The sequence below is a fragment of the Varanus komodoensis genome, unplaced genomic scaffold (assembly GCF_004798865.1).
Source record: "Varanus komodoensis strain SLA01 unplaced genomic scaffold, ASM479886v1 scaffold30, whole genome shotgun sequence".
NCBI lineage: Eukaryota > Metazoa > Chordata > Lepidosauria > Squamata > Varanidae > Varanus > Varanus komodoensis.
Window position 1 is genome coordinate 2,586,702 of NW_025335762.1, and position 13,826 is coordinate 2,600,527.

General features: G+C 50.9%; 1 protein-coding gene across 6 annotated transcripts in view; it reads left to right on the forward strand.

The window, feature by feature from the left end:
• The first annotated feature begins 318 nt into the window (after positions 1–318).
• The window catches only part of SORBS3 (sorbin and SH3 domain containing 3), a 60,694-nt gene continuing 47,186 nt past the window's right edge, over positions 319–13,826 (forward strand). For 2 of the 6 annotated variants that reach the window (XM_044437464.1, XM_044437463.1), the window contains exons 1-2: positions 319–732; positions 12,072–12,172. The gene's annotated coding sequence lies outside the window, so the exon portion shown is untranslated. Of the gene's footprint in view, positions 733–1,042; positions 1,372–9,020; positions 9,885–12,071; positions 12,173–13,826 lie in introns of those variants that run through there. The other 4 variants (XM_044437459.1, XM_044437462.1, XM_044437461.1 and 1 more) reach the window with 3 other exon arrangements.

The following is a 13,826-nucleotide window of genomic DNA, read 5'->3' on the forward strand; positions in this document are numbered from 1 at the left end:
TGCAACATTCCAAATGTGGCCACAAACTCGGGGTACGGGGACCCCTGTGCGACTGAAACCAAGCAGCTGGTGTCATTGAACAAAACGCACGTTCGCCACTTTGTCCCTCTCTAGGCTGCCTCTCCTGCGTTGAACTCCTCCTGCTCTCAACCAAACCCCGTTTTTAAGTTGCTCTCGGAAATGCTTCCAGCTGCTGAAAGCAGTCGGTATTCCGGGCTATTTTCCTGACAGGCGTTGCCACATTCAGGAAGAGGCGGCGGGAATCCCCCCGGGCTTGTGGGCAGCCCGTGCGTCAGGCTGCGCGCAAAGACGCGCGTTTGCGCGGGCCCAGCCAGCGCCGCGGAGCTTCGGGGCCGGTCAAGGCAAGCCTCCCTCCCGTTCTTCTGCACTGTGCTCCCTTCACTGTTTTCTCCGTCCCTCTCCCTCTTCTCCTTTCCCTTTCAGCTCGCTTGTCCGCTGTGCAAGTCTGAGTTGCTCCCCCTGCAGTCCGCACATAGCACATCGAAGCCACGGGCGCGCACGAAGACGCTCTTTCAGGAAAAGCGGTGCCTTCCCCTGGCGTCAAGCTGCGCCTCGGCGCACCTCCCGCAGCCCGAGAGTCCCACGTTGCCTGCTCAAGCTTTGCCAAGGTCAGGAGGCGCCTAGCCTGGCACCAGGACTCTGCTGCAGCGGGGCAAGCTCCGGCCGGGCCCCTTTCTCCCCGCTGAGCTGCGCCGGGGCGCTCTCTGGAAGGTAGGGGCTGCTTGTACCGATCTCTGCAGGGAGGGCTTCTGTGAACGGGGAGAGGGCGCAGGGGGCTCAGCTGAAGGGGCGGGGGAGACGCGGCGGAAGAGATCCGGCAGAGTTTTTGCTCTTTTTTTTCCTGGGGGTGCCTAATCAGAGCAGCTGCCTCCTGGTCTCAGCCAGGGAAGCTGAGCATTGGATTCTTTTTCCCGCTCAGTGATGGGCGCTGGGGCAGGAGCAGTGCGGAAAGTGGCCGGGGGGGGGGGGGGTCTAGAGGGGCACTGCCTCTGGCACGACTGGACAAGCCGTCGTGGACCCCTCCTGCCTTGTGTGGCAGTGGGAGTAAACTAACTTCCTGTCCCGAGACAGTAAAGATTTCTTGAAATTCCAAAGCAGCTCTTACATGCTGGGAGGAGCCCAAGAAGAGTTCAGAAACAGCTTTCATATGTTGTTAAGAAAGTGTCTTTTTCCCCATCCTCAAGATGAAGGTGAGGGAAAAACGGCCACTAGAATTCCCTGCTGTCCCCAGCTGTCCGCAGCTCCCATAAGGAGCCCAAGGCAGGAAAAGTAAATGCTGGAAAAGTAGGGATGGGGAGAATCACACTAGGAACTTGGGTTGGGCTTCTCCGACAAAACATGTAAACAAAGGTAAGTCATTCTGACAGGATTACATATATATGTTTGTTTAATCTGTGGCACGTGTCTTTGTCCTCCTTCTCCCACTATTTAGCAATTCTGGTCAGAGTATGCTGTGAGTTGTAGGCCTCTTTTCTGTCTAAACTTGAATAGGGTTTTACCCTCCTTAATTAGTCTGAGTAAGTGTGCCTGCTGCCCTCTTCTCCAGTACCAGAGAGAGCAGCCCTGCTAGGGAGGCATGATCTAGGAAAGGTCGGGGCAGAACCTTGAAAGACATGGGCCAAGCCTTACTCACCGCAGCTTTAGCAATTCTGTCAGATAGGCAGGATGGCTGCTGTCTGTTCTCGGGGCTCTGAAGGGAGCGCTGCCCAGCGGTTGCAGCAAATAGAGTCGAGCACCTGCTCTCTGGCCAGTTCTCTTCTGAAAATATGTTGAGCTGCCTTTCCAGGTAGAAGCACTCCGAAGGTGGTGCACAGGAGTGGAGCAGGAGGACGAATTGGAAAACAGCATTTCTAGGGAGCGTATTTTTAAAACTAGGACGATATGCTTAGCAGAATTTGGGCATCTCAGAACCAACCGGACCTGTGCTGACTGATAAGGGCAGGGAGTTGGACTTGTAGAGCTTTTAGCATGTCATGGTGGTGGAGGAGCTGCAGGGGACCCTGCTGACCACCTAGTTAAGTTGTTTTTATCTTTTCCAACTCCTTTAACCCTTTAACTCAAATCTGGGTTAACCTTTAATCCAAATCTGCTGTCGGTTACTTGCTTTTATTTTTTTTAATGTGTACAGTTTTTTAATGTGTAATTTTTCATGCGTGCATTTAAGTACAACATATGGCATAATCTCTGTCTTTCACCTATTGCATGATACTTTCCGTGTATGTTTTCTGCAACAGCCTAAGAAGGCCCTCAATGCTTTGGTGTTTTCCTCTCAGTCAGTCTCTTAAAATATAGACAAAGGTGCTGGGAGAGCTGTTGGTGCCACCCTCTTCTCAGGAGAGTGTGACCCAGTTGTAGCTCACCACCGACCAGTTGTAGAGAAATGGTCCACTGTAGAATTTCTTTCAGCCAGAAGGCCAAGTTCAGTTTTGGAGACGCTCTTGGGAGCTGCATTCTAGCACGGAAAGCAGAAGGAGCCTTGCCAAGGACAAGAGGAATAAGACCAAAAATAATGGCATCTTCTAGCTTAAAGTTGTTTCTGCTAGTAATTAAGGAAAGGCAATTCAGACATTTAGAACTAGGATAGGGGGAACAGTACAAGAGCCAGGAAATACCAAATGATCACTGGCAAGGGAAAGGAGGAGATCAGGAAAGGAGGGTGGCCTTCTGGGGAAGAATGGAGGTTCAGCATTCATGCCTCTGGCTATGACCCGCCTTGCTCCCCTGCAGTGATCAATAGTGCAGTCCTCAAACCGTCTCCTTCCATAGGATGCAGACGATGTGGAATGGACCACTGTACATAGTAGTGGCCCTACCAGGAGGCAAGGTGATTCATCTGCTTCAGGTGGCAGATGCTGGGTACCACGGGGTCAACCCAGCAGGATGCAGACATGACCCTTCACCATGAAATGGATCTGTGCAGAACAAGGCAACTAAGCTTGCTCTTGCACACCTTCTGCACATTTTGATGGCAAGTGTGCAGGAGAATGTTCTAGGGGATTATGCCTCTATGGATGCAGTGGGGTGAATGTACCGAATGCCTTGAGATGAGCCCTGATCATATGGAAAGCATGTATAAACCCAGATCAACTACTTTTATGTTACTAGTAACTCAAGAGGGAAAGCATTTTTGGCTACAGTTACTGCTTCAATTTGTTTTGCTTTGTTTTAATCCATTCTCTCTTAGCCCCTTTTATCTCTGCCTACCTAGCACACCCCTTCTTCCTTCTGTACCACTACAGAATCCCATAACTCTGACTTTTTCCTCTTTCTCCCCTCTACAGAGCTCACTCTCCCTCCCTCCACTTTCATCACACAGGCTGTCTTCCCAAGGCACCCCAGTTGCTGCCTCACCCCCTTTCCCCTACCTCGCAATTTCTCCGCACCCTGTTTCTTGCTTTCACCTTTCTCTTCCATCAGCGTCTCTTTTACAGACACTTGTTCCTTATGCCTCGGCCTCATTAATACTACTCCATGCTATGTAAGAGTGTCAGAGTGCGCAAGATGTTGTCTCTCCCAGCAACTCCCCCTATAAGTACCTCAAAGGCTGTCACAGAGAGGAAGGTCAAGATCTCTTCTCACTGATACCAGAGGGAAGGGCACGGAATAATCAAGTCAAGCTGTAAAAACCCAGATCCAGGCTGGACATCAGGAAAAGCTTCCTCACTGTCAAAGCAATACAACAGTGGAACCAGCTGCCTGGAGAGTTGGTGGGCTCTCCCACACTGGAGACATCCAAAAAGAAACTGGGCGGCCATCTGAGTGGGATGGTGTAACGTGGTGTCCTGCAACAGCAGGGACGGACCCATGGCCTTCTTGCCCCCTTCCAATTCTACCCTTCTAGGAGTTTATGATTCTATGAACTCTATCCTGTGGGGAGCTCAGGTGGACAGTACAATGCAGCTACCTGACCGCTGCCGCCAGGTGCCAAGTCCATTATGCGCGCTTCCTAATCTAGGGAGATGATGCGAAAGGCAGGTGCAGTGCTGGAACCTCCTTTCTGAAGTGTTTGGGTGGGCCTCGAGGTTCCTATATGACGGGGTGCAGAGCTGCAAACAAGGAGGTGTTTAGAAACCTACCCCACCGAGAGGGGGAAGAATGACTAGCTGGGGGAGCAGGGGAGACAAAAGCCTGTCAAAATTCCAGTTGCAATTGGGCTATTATCTCATGGGCTACAGTGGTCAGTGCCTGTGAAAATACTGGCTGGGACGGCTGTCAAAGTGCTGACTGGAACTGGGGCACTTATGGCCAGTAAGAGGAAGGGTGTTGCCTGCACGGCAGCAATGGGACGGGCAGAGGCAGCCCTGCTGAATTGACGGAGCCCATGGAGGTCCCCTGGAGGCCCAGCAAGGTGTTGTTGCTCTTAAAGCACATTCGTCCTTTGTGGGAAAATCTCCAAGGAATGTGAGCTTGCACCCTACTAGCGTTTTCATTAGAGCCGCACATCTTACTCAGACATATCCTAAATTCCCTTGTCCTGTTGCTTAAAAACGTCATTGTTTGTTTCTGTGTCGTTGGTGCTTATGATGACTAATATTTTTTTGCTTTTTTCTTGCTGACAGCCATTTGAAATCTGTCAGCATGTTCCCACTGGGGGTTTCCCCCTCCAGGACTATTTTTATCATGGTTGCCTCCAACTTTTCCTTTTTATGGTAGGCCTTCTGGCTTTCTTTTGTATCTGCATAGCTCTTCTCAGGAATTCTCCCCAGTTTGTCCGTTTTGCAAAGCAAAGGGGTTTGTGTTTGCTCAGTGGGTCACGGGGCAATCTGCAGCCAGAGCAATGTTCACGGTTCCTTTCGGGTTCTCATTCGCTTTATGCCTGTCGGCACGATTCCTGGATTTTGTTCAAGCATTGCTGCTAAAGTCTTCTTCGTAGTGCGTCCCTCTGCCCCATATCCCTCTTTTGGCTGGCCCTCTCTCAGTGTTTCTACCAAAGAATGGGTACCGGGAGGCCAACTCTGTAAGGCTCTAAGGAGCAATGATCTTTAAAGTAGGGAAAGCTGTTGTTTCACTTCTTGCTTCTGATAGGAAAACATCTCAGGCCAGTGCTGGCTCAGAGGGAGCGATGCCAGAGAGCGTGGAAGGTTGCCAGGCCTAACAAAATTGGGCCATGTCCAGCATTAATATAAGTCTATTATTAATATCCTAGGAGAAATGCTACTAATCCTTCCTGCTGTCCGTCCTTGAATTAAACTCCATAGTAGCCTTAGTCATACAGGAGCATTGTAACTTGTGTAGGACGGGGCACCGTACCAGATATGCCTGACGCATGCTGAGCATCCGCTCTCCCTGGTATCTGCAGGGAGGGTCTTCAGGACGCTCACAATGCAAAAGGCAGAATGCAAAAGGAAAACCAGAAGGGGAAGGAAGAGGAAAGCAGCCAGTGCAGGCACCAAGGCTTAAAGTTTGATCATTTTGATAATGATTTGCCGAAATGGAAACAGTTCAGGGAGGAGGAGAAGGATCTGATGGAGCTGGTCTTTCAGCCAGTGGAGTGGCCCAGCTTCCCGTCTCCCTCTGCTGCAACCTGATGGATGGCTCCAGTTCTCTTCCTTTCTCTGTGCACCGCGTGAGGTTCTCAGCCAGATTCAACTGCTGCCTCTTCCTTCCACAGAGGCTACGCTGTTGAGGAACAACTCAGAGCTCCTGCACTCCCTCCATCAGTTCAAATGCTTGGAAACACCACAAGCTGGTGATGGAACTGCGAGGGTGTGTGGAGCTCCCAGGGAGATGAGGAGGTAGTAATCAGCCCTGCGCATTATTAGGCGAATTTGGGAAGGCGTCCATGATGTGCACTGCTTTCTTTTTGAAGAAGCAGCCCCAGGATGACTTTGAACTTGTAAAGAGAACTTCATGCAGCAGGGTAAATATTAATCTTCATAGCTGGCTTCTCACTCAATATGCCGGCTAGTCAGTGTAACGAGTCTCAACTAATTCTCCTTAACATCAGCAACAGGATTCAGACAACCCGCAACCCACACTTACGGCCTGAGTATTGATGAGCATTGGTTGTTCTGGAATTATGGATCATCATGTTATCTGGACCCAGCCAAGATGAGCAAACCATAAGAGAAGCCATGAACAACCCATATTTCACAACAACAACCCATGGCTTCTCTTCATGTGTTCTTTGTGGTTAACAATCCATGGCTTGTTGGTACAACTGGGCTCAGACAACACAAAACCCACATTTCAACAACAACCCACCGTTCAATCACAGGAGGGATTTTTTTTTTGAAGAATGGGACAAATGAGCTATTACATTAAAACAGGGGAAATGGGGCGCTATCTCCTGGTGCATGCATGCTGTTCTGCTGTAACACAGCTCCTCCTAGAGGCGGTGTGGCAGAAAAGCAGGAAAGAACGAGTTCTTTGTGCAGAGTTTGAACTTCGATGCAGAGACAAAGCCAAAAGTAAAAATGCAACTGACCGCACAATAAATGTCTCACGCAAAAAGCCCTTAATGTGGGAGCAGTGGATTTTGCTGTCCGATGAACCATTTAAGCTGTGCCCCCTCTATGGCCAACTGGTATTTTTGTAAGTAAATGCCAAATACTAGCAATGCCTTTAAGTCCCCTTCCAACAGAAACTGAACCTGGGTCAGTGTTCTATCCCGGGACTCCTCACTTCTCTGAGAAGGCATTTGGCTTTGAATACTTTGGGAGATCAGGCACATGGGTGTTCTCAATGCTTGTTTTGGTTTCTCAGCCCTCCCAGTTCCTCCTCCCATCCCACCCACCCACCCAACATTCTTCTGTCCAGGATCTTTGAATAGGAACATCTCAGATGAAGCCAAGATGGGCATTTGCTCATATTGCCCGAGGATAAACAACACCAGCGCAATTTAGGGCTGGTGGGGGGGGACTGGGGTGGGGAATGGAAATGTTTACAGAGGAAGCTGCAGGGAACAACGCCGAGTTGGCCTTAGCAAGTAATGAATTCCAGACTCCCCCAAAAGTTCTATGCCAGCCACTTTGCAGGGACAGCCACGGATCGGGGTGAACAGAACGACGGGGAGGTTTACTGACCGGCGTCCCCCCCACCCTGCCATCACACGGGTTTTCTTTGAGCGGAAACATGGCTTGATTCTCAGAAATAATTTGAGAGGGGAACGTGGCGTGTGGGTGAGAATGGATTTGGCATGGCTGGCCAAGTGCTTACAGGCATGCAGGCTACATTGCAAAATTCTTCCTAGGGCCGAGGAGCAAAGAGACCACATTTTTCCTCCCCTTCCTGGCTTTCTTTCCTTGGGAATGTGGTGAGGTCCAATGTATAGAGAATTGGATGTGCAAGTCGGGGGAGGGGGCCGTGGCTGGGCTTGCCCTTGAGTACAGCGGAGCACGTCTCTGTGGCTGGGTGTGCACCCTGGCCTCTGTCCTCTGCGCCGTGGGTCCCACTTGTGTGCTGTGCAGCGTGCAAAATGGCCCTGGTGGGGCACGGTTGCCGTGTCCTCGGAGTCTGCCGCAGAGGGGCTTCCCAGCAGCCCCAAAACTGTGCAGCAAGCCGTGGATCCTGAGGTGGATGAAAGCCACTTCTGCAGGCGTCACGCCGGTTCAGGTGACACCGTGGCCCCTGCACGGGGAGGGCAATGCAGGCAAATCACACAGCACGCGACTGGCATGCTCAGAGGTGGAAACTGCCACTCTTCTCCCCGGTGATCATGCGGACTCGGCCCCCATCTGTCTGAGACCCACCCACAAGAACGGAAGAAGTGCTGACCGGCTGCTCTGGGTTTGCGAAGCTGGAAGTGTGATCAGGCCTGTAGACACGCCGCCCGCCGGGAGCTCAGCTAGGAGAGTCTTGCGCAGTGCAGTGCGGCACAGGTGCGTGGGGGCACAGGGCCCTTCATCAGCTCAGATGCACTTTGGCCTTCCAGGGCTTCCGCCATGGTAAAGTTGACGGGCCTCTTGCCCTAACCTGACCCCCTTGGTGTGCTCGCTGCAAGAGGCTCACATGCCAATTCCTCCAGGCGGAACAGAGTTGGACGCTTTGCCTCCTTACCTGGAGAATCCTGGGGCTGCCAGAGCTGCTCCCCTGCCCTCCCCTTCGCAGGTGCCACTCGCTCTCTCTCCCGCAGCCAGCCCAGGCTCCCAAGAGCAGGGCTGTCGACCAGCTTTCAACCCGAGGGCCAGGTTTCGTTTGGGAGAAGCTCTCCCGGGCTGCATCTCAGGAGTGGGTGGGGCTGAAGGCAACAGGGATGGGGCCAAATATTTTTGGCTGAAGCTCATACTGACTGGGGAGAAGCATTTCAGTCGCTTGGAAGCCCATTCTGGATTCTCTCTAGGCTGTCAAGCAGGCCAGTGCATGCTAGGAGATTTTTTAAAAATATTCATTTCATGGCTGCAGCTTCTGCCATCTGTATCCGGAAACCATGGGCTATGCAAGGACCTAACAAGCCTCAGATAACCTGTGATTTACCGTAGGGCTGAAACAACCCTTGCTGTTTGGGTTAGAATGATAAACTAGGGCACCCCCCCCCCCCGTCACCAGAGGCTGAATAGTCAGGCTGGCTCTCCACACATGCCACTACCCATTGTGGTTTAAATAAGCCACAGCAGGCTGTGGTGATGGTGCACACTGGCCCACTATCTTGACCAGGGAGCCTGTGGCTGAGATATGTCTGGGAAGGAAGGCAGAAATGGAAGGAACAGAGGTCTTCTGCTCTGTTGGCACACCCACACACCGGTGACTTCCTTGAAAGCAGTTTTTAATCTCTTAGTATTGTAATATGGCTTGGGTCCTGGATAGCTGAAGGAGCCCCTTCTTCCCTATATGCCCTCCCCCCCCCCTTGAGATTTGAGGTGGCGGTCCTTCTTTGGAAGCCCTCCCTGTAGGAGATTAGGTGAGTACCTGGAGGAGGACCTTTTCTGCGGTGGCACCCCAATTGTGGAATACGCTCCCCAGAGAGATCCGCCTGGCACCAACACTTCTTTCTTTTTGGCGCCAGGCAACCCCCTTTTTATTCTCCCGATATTTTAATGTTTGTTTGGCTTTAATTGTGATGTTATTGTGAATTGCTGGATGCTGTGCCATTTTTATCTGTGCTTGTTGTAAACCATCCCAAGACGTTAGTAATGGGACAGTCTATAAAAGCTTTTAATAAGTAAATAACTAATAATTTTAGCAAATACTGTCTTATGCCAAAAGCATCCTCATATGTATCTTCCCCAGCCTGGTGCCCTCCAGATGTTTGAATGGCAACTTGCATCAGGCCAGCATAGCCTGATTGTTCTGCATGATAGGAACTTTAGTTCCCTGGAGGGCACCAGGTTGGAGAAGGCCTTTCTAAGGCAAGGCCACCCTGATTGGCAGAAGACGGTTGGCTTCATTTGGAAGAAACTAAACAGCTATGAGCTCTTCCTGAGCGAGAGTTGCAATTCCAGTTCTGACCTCCTCCCCCTTGAATGGCAAAGAGCGCTTTGCGAGGGCCGCAGAGACCGTATCCCTGGGAACAGCAGTGATTCATAAGACTGGCCGAGCAAAGGTCCGGGTATAAATCCCTCCTCATCTCTAAGGGAACTGTAGCTTACTCACAGAGCATTGGTCTTAGATACAGAAGGTTCCCAGTTCAATTCCTGGCATCCCCACTTAAACAAAAAAGAAAAAAGCAGCTAGCAAGCAACAAGGGGAACTCTTTCCCAGAGTCCCTGCAGAGCTGCTGACGGTCTAAGTAGTCAATCACAGAGGAAGAGATGATGTGGTCTGTTAGGAGACAGCTGTCTATGAACTGCCAGGAGCAGGGGCTTGGGAGGGTATCAGCCGTCACTCTGGATGTAGCGTGTGCATGAACGAGTTGGTGGAAAACAAGGCCGTTTGAAAGCGCAATAGGAAGGACACCTTTGCCAGATCTTGCTTCAGCACAAAGGGTGAGTGTCTGATGATGTCTGCAGAACAGAACGGTGGCACTGCCCTTCCCTGGCACGCAATTCTTGGCTGGGAACAGTGGGAGCATGTCTGACGCAGGCTCCCAGAGGGCGCCACGTTGGGAAAGGCCAATTTGTGGTCTGTCTTGCAAGGTTGTCTCTTGAGCAAGAAAGCAAACAGGACAGAATTCCTCTGAGGAGTTGTGCCCATCTTGTTTACACCCTCAGTAAAACAAACTGCAGAGTAACAGCCCCTGACGGCTGGGCACTGGCAATAGGCTTGCTGGCACCGAGAAAGTCAGGATCAGAGGCGCTGCTCGGGAGCGAGGAGGACAGAAGGCACGGCAGATATCAAGGCAGTCAGTGGCGTTGTGATAGCGTCTTTCGGCGGTAACCGTCGCTTAGCGCCAGCAGCCAAAAGAATCCTTAGCGTTTCAACTGCTGCCACTCATATCATTTCCCCTTGCCTCGCCCCGCTGGCATCAAGAGAAAAACAGGAGGAAGAAAGATCATTTGACGGAAACATCCGTCCCTCCTCCTCTTGCCAACTGTATGCTTTTGCCTTGTCTTGCAAAAATAATGGCACGGCATCAAAGTGGAGCATGTGGCAGCGAAGGGGGAGGGAGAGTGGATGCCCCCCCCCCTCACGGCCACGTGTAGGAGCTGATACTCGGAGCCTACCCATCGCTGTTTTCTTTAGAGTGCTGTTTTTTTGTTTGAGTCGAATCCCACCTTTTTTCTTTTGTTAACCCAAAGCAGCTTGTATCATTCTCCTCCTGCTGCTCTCCATCTTATCCCCACAACAACAACCCTGTGAGGTAGGTTGGGCTTGGGAGTCTGTGACTGGCACAAATTCACCCAACTGGCACTACAGCCAAGCAGGGTCTAGAACCCAGATCTCCTGAGTCCCAGCTCTTCAGCTCTTAACCACTACACCACATTGTCCTCTTTGGCAGTAGAGGTTTTGTGACCCCATTCCACTCGTTTAGTCTCCTCCAGTCCAGTGCCCTCCTTATGTTTTGGACTACAATTCCCAGCACTCCTGACCATTGGCCACACTGGTGAATGCGAGTTGGCATATTAATCCTATGGCGGGAGCAGGACTGCATTCCTACACCTAGGAGTTAGACGGCTCGAACTCATCTTGAGTAGACAAGTTATGGTTGAAGGCCCTGCAAGGATACCATCCTTTCCTTTCGGGGTGCACCTGGCAGCTGGGCACTGAGGTGCTGTGCTCCATGAAACTACTAGTCCTGGTCCTTGGTCCCGTGGCAATTGTGTCTCATCTGACTGGATTCCGCACTGGTGGGCTCTCCCTTCCTTTCCTCTTCCTTTCTTTTCCTGCTCAGGCACGTCGCTCTCCTCCACCCCCGCTCCTGCATGGCCTTTCTATGAAGGGATTTCCCTGCAGGGTGTGGAAGCGTTTGCACTGCAAGGCTCTTCAGATCCCCAGCTGCTCACCTTACATACGATGGGAGGGTGTGGGTTGGGCTCCAAGAAAGCATGCCTGGCTTTGGAGCCAGGGGGCACCTCAGAGTCACACTTCTTACCTTGCAGTGGCTCCTGGTCCTAATGCTGGCCCTGGAGGGGAGCTGTGCAGAAACTGGCCCTTGGGGCAGGTGGTATAAAGAAACCAAACCTCTCCCCCTTCCTGCTGGTCATGGCCTTAAAAGTCCCAGCCTGCCTCTCTTATCCATGCCCATTTAATTTTCCTTCAAGCACAGGTGGGCAACTCATGGCCCTCCGGGTATTTTGGCCTGCAACTTCATCGGCTCTAGCCAGCACAGGCAACAGTGAGGGCTCAGGACAACAGGGGGCTAAAACTTTTTGAGGACCATAGGAAGCTCACCCCGCCTTAAAAGAACAATATGGCCGAGAAAGGTACTTTGCTGGTGCAAAGCATTTCTCTAGCTGCCAGCAAGTGCATTGCCTTCACACGCTCAACGCCACAGAACGACACTTCCTTCCAGCGCATGCAAAACCTCCTGCTCCTTCACTTCACTACTTTGCACCAGTATTAACATGTTCCTTAACAGAGGCTGCATTTGGTCTGCATTAAAAATGCAAATTCGACACCAAAGCAACAGAAATTCCACACCCCAGAAAAGCTGGATGCTGTAGAAATGTGGAAACGATGTTCCTTCGCATTTATGTAACAGTGTTGAGTAATTTGTCTTTTGCGTGTCGCAGGACCACTTGAAAGCCCTTCTCCAATTGCTGCATTCCACCCTCTGAATCTTCTCTTCACTGCAATTTGGAAGATGCATGCTGCGTGAGACCCCGCTGCTCCAGTAAGTTGACGAAGTATTTGTTCTGCGTGCTGCATCACAGCCTTTCCTAACCTGGTGTCCCAGGTGTGCTTGACCATAGAGCTAACCAGAGGTTCTGAGAAATAGTCCCACCCATCTGGAGGCACCAGGTTGGAAAAGGCCCCCGAGGATAATCTTCTGTGTCACAGCCTGACCTCCACTCATGCAAGATCAAGGCAGAGTGGGTGTCATTTGTGCAAGATATCTTTAAAAGTGTGATTGTCTGACACAGCTATATTACCTGCGGCTCATCTGGCTCTTCACAAGATGTGTGGTGTGTGTGGGCAGGCCGTTGCCCTGCTGTGGGGTTTCTCTCCCTCTAAGAGCTCTTCCAGCTGTTACTAAGCAGAGATGTAAAGTCTTTTCCTCCTTGCTTCTCCAGCACCCTTAACAGATCAGAGGGAAGGAAAACTGGGTAGGAATCGGGGCCAGGGTGCCGCCTCGCCCCCCTCACTGCCCCACACGCGCACGTGGTTCTCCTCTTGCCCCCCTCCCCCGTCTATAAGACGCCCCTCCATTTTTAGGTGAGTGTTTTTAAGAAACAGTATCATCTTATACACAGAAAAATATGGTATATGATAATACATATATTATCCCTCCTCCCTCCATCAGTGGTGATGGGAATGGAAGGCTGCCCCACTGCTGGGGTGGACAGGAAGTAGATATCCAGGTGTTTCAGACTTCAGCTTCAGGATTCCCGATTCTGAACCTGTGTTCCCAAATTTCTTATAGTTCCTATGTTTTCCAGCCATTTTCACAGCTTTTTAAGAGTGGGGATAATGCAGTACATTCCTGGAGGATGCTGTTATTCACTTTGGAAGCCTTGTGTGAAGTTTAAATTTCACTCTGTACCATGAAGCCACCTCACGTTGTGTAATGGAACATACAGAAAAGCAGAGGGGAAAACCCCAGATAAAAAACCCTCCTGTAAAAGGACATTTGTTCTCCAGGGAGGGGGGCAAAAATGAGAAGGGGGGAGTCATGGGGGCATAAGGAAGCAGGGGAAGAATAGACAATTACTTAGTTACACACAACTGGGCTTAATTACAGTAGAACAGGGATGGGCCAAAGGCAGATCTCCACATTTTGGGAGGATAACTCCCAGAAGCCCCTGCAAGCATAGTCAGGGATCGGGAATGCTGAGAGCTGAAGTCTGTTACACTGTGACTGGGAGACCAGCTTTCTGTCCACCCAGGTAGGAGCAGAGCTGTCCCCACACGTGTCCCTCCAGATGCTTTAGTCTGCAGCTCCCGTCGCCTACAGCCAGTATAGCTTAATGCTAGGCAAGCTGTAACTTCAGGTTTGCATCTGTTTCAATGACTTTTACCACTCTGCGATCTTCGGCAACCTTTTCTTTTCTTTTCTTTTCTTTTCTTTTCTTTTCTTTTCTTTTCTTTTCTTTTTTCTTTTCTTTGAGGGAAGGAGCAGCCATCATTTTCAACATGTGTTGTAGCAAAGTATGAGGCCGGCCAAGAGGTACCAAAAGAGGGAACTCGGAACAGCTTCTGAGCCTTTGCTGGCCTCAGCTCTTGATATTTCACTTATATTTCCCACTCTGCAGCACAGAATAAACATACTTATTCTGTATTGGACTCTGGCCATCAGATTTAACAGCCTGGGTGTGGTAGTTTAGTTG